This window comes from Trichosurus vulpecula, chromosome 1 (genome assembly GCF_011100635.1).
Source record: "Trichosurus vulpecula isolate mTriVul1 chromosome 1, mTriVul1.pri, whole genome shotgun sequence".
Classification (NCBI taxonomy): domain Eukaryota; kingdom Metazoa; phylum Chordata; class Mammalia; order Diprotodontia; family Phalangeridae; genus Trichosurus; species Trichosurus vulpecula.
The window spans coordinates 479,374,885-479,379,222 of NC_050573.1; positions in this window are offsets into that span (position 1 = coordinate 479,374,885).

The following is a 4,338-nucleotide window of genomic DNA, read 5'->3' on the forward strand; positions in this document are numbered from 1 at the left end:
CTTATCTTCTCCCTCTAAACTATTTCATTTGGTTTCATCAGCTCCCATGGATTCAATTATCACTTCTATGCTTATGATTCTCAGCTCTACATATCCAGTCCTAACATCCCTCCTAATCTCTAGACTAGCATCTCCAATAGCCTAATAGTTCTCAAACTCGATGTCTCATAGGCATGTTAAACTTAACATATCTAAAACTGAACTTTTAATCTTCTCTTTCAAAACCTTTCACATTCCCTATTACTTCCAAGCTCCCCAAAGTAAGTGTTATCCTTGCCACCTCTGTCTCACTCCCCTGTACAATCTATTACCATGTTCTGTCAATTTTACCTTCATACTACCTTTAATATATGTTCCTTTCTCTCCTCTGACCCTACCACCACCTTGTTGGAGGCCTTCATCACCTCACACACTTGTACTTTTTTTTAGATTTTTTTTATTCGATATTTGTTTTCAGCATTGATTTCCATAGGATTTTGAGTTACAAATTTTCTCCCCATTTCTACCCTCTCCCCCACTCCAAAATGGCATGTATTCTGAATGCCCCATTCCCCAGTCAGCCCTCCCTTCTATCACTCCCCTTCCCCTCCCCCCATCCCTTTTCCCGTTACTTTCTTATAGGGCAAGTTAGATTTCCATGCCCCATTGCCTGTATATCTTATTTTCGCGTTGCATGCAAAAACAACCTCTTTTTTTTGAGCATCTGCTTTTAAAACTTTGAGTTCCAAATTCTCTCCCCTCCTCCCTCCCCACACACTCTCCCTAAGAAGGCAAGCAACTCAACATAGGCCACACATGTATCATTATGCAAAACACTCCCATAAATAGTTATGTTGTGAAAGACTAACTATATTTCCCTCCCTCCTATCCTGTCTCCCTTTATTCAATTTTCTCCCTTGACCCTGTCCCTTTTCAAAAGTGTTCGCTTTTGATTACTTCTTCCCCATATCTGCCCTCCCTTCTATCATCCTCCTTTTTCCTCCCTTTCCCCCTACTTTCATGTGGGGAAAAGACACCCAATTGAATGTGTATGGTATTCCCTCCTCAAGTCAAATCACTCAGTCCTCCTCACCTGCCCCCTCTTCCCTTCCAATGAACTGCTTTTTCTTGCCACATTTATGTGACATAATTTGCCCCATTCTATCTCTCCCTATCTCCCTCTCTCAATATATTCCTCTCTCATCCCTTAATTTGATTTTATTTTTTTAGATATCATCCCTTCATATTCAACTCACCCTGTACCCTCTGTCTATATATATGTGTATATATATACATATATATACACATATATATGTATATATATACATATATATACATATATATGTGTGTATATATATATATATATATATATATATATATATATATATGTATATTCCCTTCAGCTACCCTAATACTGAGGTCCCATGAATTACACACATCATCTTTCCATGTAGGAATGTAAACAAAACAATTCAACTTTAGTAAGTCCCTTATGATTTCTCTTTCTTATTTATCTTTTCATGCTTCTCTTGATTCTTGTGTTTGAAAGTCAAATTTTCTGTTCAGCTCTGGTCTTTTCACTGAGAAAGCTTGAAAGTCCTCTATTTTATTGAAAATGTATATTTTATTTTGGAGCATTGCACTCAGTTTTGCTGGGTAGGTGATTCTTGGTTTTAATCCTAGCTTCATTGACCTCCAGAATATCATATTCCAAGCCCTTTGATCCCTTAATGTAAAAGCTGCTAGATCTTGTGTTATCCTGACTGTGTTTCCACAATACTCAAATTGTTTCTTTTTGGCTGCTTGCAGTATTTTCTCCTTAATCTGGGAGCTCTGGAATTTGGCAACAATATTCCTAGGAGTTTTCTTTTTGGGATCATTTTCAGGAGGAGATCAGTGGATTCTTTCAATTTCAATTTTACCCTCTGGCTCTGGAATATGAGGGCAGTTCTCCTTGATAATTTCTTGAAAGATGATGTCTAGACTCTTTTCTTCATCATGGCTTTCAGGTAGTTCAGTAATTTTTAAATGATCTCTCCTGGATCTATTTTCCAGGTCAGTAGTTTTTCCAATGAGATATTTCACATTGTCTTCCATTTTTTTCAGTCCTTTTGTTCTGTTTTGTAATAACTTGATTTCTCATAAAGTCACTAGCTCCCACTTGCTCCAATTGAATTTCTAAGGTAGTGTTTTCTTCAGTTGTCTTTGGACCACCTTTTCCATTTGGCTAAGTTTGCCTTTCAAGACATTCTTCTTCTCATTGGCTTTTTGGAGCTCTTTGGCCATATCAGTTAGTTGGTTTTTTAAGGTGTTATTTTCTTCAGTATTTTTTGGGTCTCCCTTAGCAAGTCATTGACTTGTTTTTCATGATTTTCTTGCATCACTCTCAGTTCTCTTCCCATTTTTTCCTCTACTTCTCTAAGTTGCTTTTCCAAATCCCTTTTGAACTCTTCCATGACCTGAGACCAATTCATATTTTTCTTGGAGGCTTTTGATGTAGACTCTTTGACTTTTTTGACTTCTTCTGGCTGTATGTTTTGGTCTTCTTTGTCTCCAAAAAAAGATTCCAAAGTCTGATTCTGAATCTTGGTCTGTTTTCACTGCCTGGCCATGTTCCCAGCCAACTACTTGATGCTTGAGCTTTTTGTTGGGGTATGACTGCTTATAGAGTAGAGAGTACTTTGTCCCAAGCTTTAGTGACCTTGTGATGCTGTTTTCAGAGCTACTTCTACACAGCAAGCTCTGCCACACCAGTGGTCCTCCTCCCCTAAGAACTGCTAACCCAGACTGTGACTCAGATCCAAGCAGGCTCTGCACTCCTGCCCTGATATGCTGCTTAATTCCTCCCATCTGGTAGGCCTGGGGTCAGAAGCAACTGCAGCTGGCAGCAGCCCCAGAGCTGCACCACTTCCATGCTCCTGGGCCTGGGGCCGACTGTACACTCATTTCACTCAGTTCTAGCACTAATCTTCTCTGTTGTCTTTGTCACTTGTGGGTTGAGAAGTCTGGTAACTGCCACAGCTCAATGCTTCAGGGCCCTCTGGCCTGTTCCGCCTGGCTCCTGGTCTGGTTGGTCCTGGCAGGGCTCATGCTGGGCTCTGCTCTGTTCTGCTCCCAGCTCCTTGCAATAGACCCTTCCCCGTGACCATCCAGGCTTTCCTGGGTTCTAGTCCTGCTTCCTTCTGTTATTTCATGGGTTCTGCAGCTCTAGAATTTGTTCAGAGCCATTTCTTATAGGTGTTTGGAGGGACCTGGGGGAGAGCTCACACAATTCCTTGCTTTCCCACTGCCATCTGGGCTCTGCCCCCAACACTTGTACTTTTGCTATAAGCTGCTGGTTGGTCTCTCTGCCTGAAGTCTGTCCCTATTCCAGGCCATCCTCTACTCTGCTGTCAAATCATCCTAATGTGCAGTTCTGACATCAGTCCCCTATTCAGTAAACTCCAGTTGCTCTCTACTTCCAGGATCAAATATAAATTCTTCTGTTTGACATTTAAAGCCTTTCACAGGCTGCCTCCCTTCTACCTTTCCAAGGCTGTAAAGGCAATCAGTGAATGGGAAGATCTTCCCCTCCTATTTCAGTGGGCTTCAGGGGTGGAGCTCTCAGGGTCCTGGGGGGAGTGGCTAGGACTGGAACCAATGGAAGCCTGTGGTGGGAGAAGCTCGCTGAATGGTTGGAGCAGAGCTAAGAGGTGGTTGGAGAGGCAGTTGGTGAGAGCAGTTAAGAGCTGAAGGAGAGAAGAAGCAGTCAGCTAGCAGGAACACAGCTTGGAGATTGCAGCAGAAGCAGTGGTGACAGTGGTAGGCACTACAAAAAGGCAGGACTGACCCTTGTGGAGACTGGAGAGTGCTGAGCAGGGGTTTGAGGCCAGTGGGTGGTCTTCTTGCTGGAGGGCCCTGGCATTGGTGGGGGGGAAGCACCAGTATGGCTTGGCTTGCTGCCATAATCTTTTTCTATGGCCTTCTGGTCACTATTGTGAGATGGGCATACTTGTTTTGGAAGGCTCTTGCCAGGATGTTGAATTGGGAACACTGGTCCGTGGGTCTGCTACTTTTGAGTTTCAATAAATGCTTTAACTCCTCTGACTTCTACTTAGATAATTCCTTATATCCTGCGATTCTGATTTGTGTACCAAAAGGCCACAGCTTTGACACCTGGAATTCCTCACGCCTGTTTCCTAGATCTCCCTCTCCTCTTGGGAATGGGTCTTGCTGCCCCATTCCTTTCTAGGACCTGCCAAAGGCTATCCAGCCTTTCTTCCCAATACCCTGTCTTCCTTTGTTTAAAAAGCATAAAAATCTCACTCTTTCCAACTCTACTTCAAACAGATGTGAACAGTCCACAGTTCAAGGCTTGAG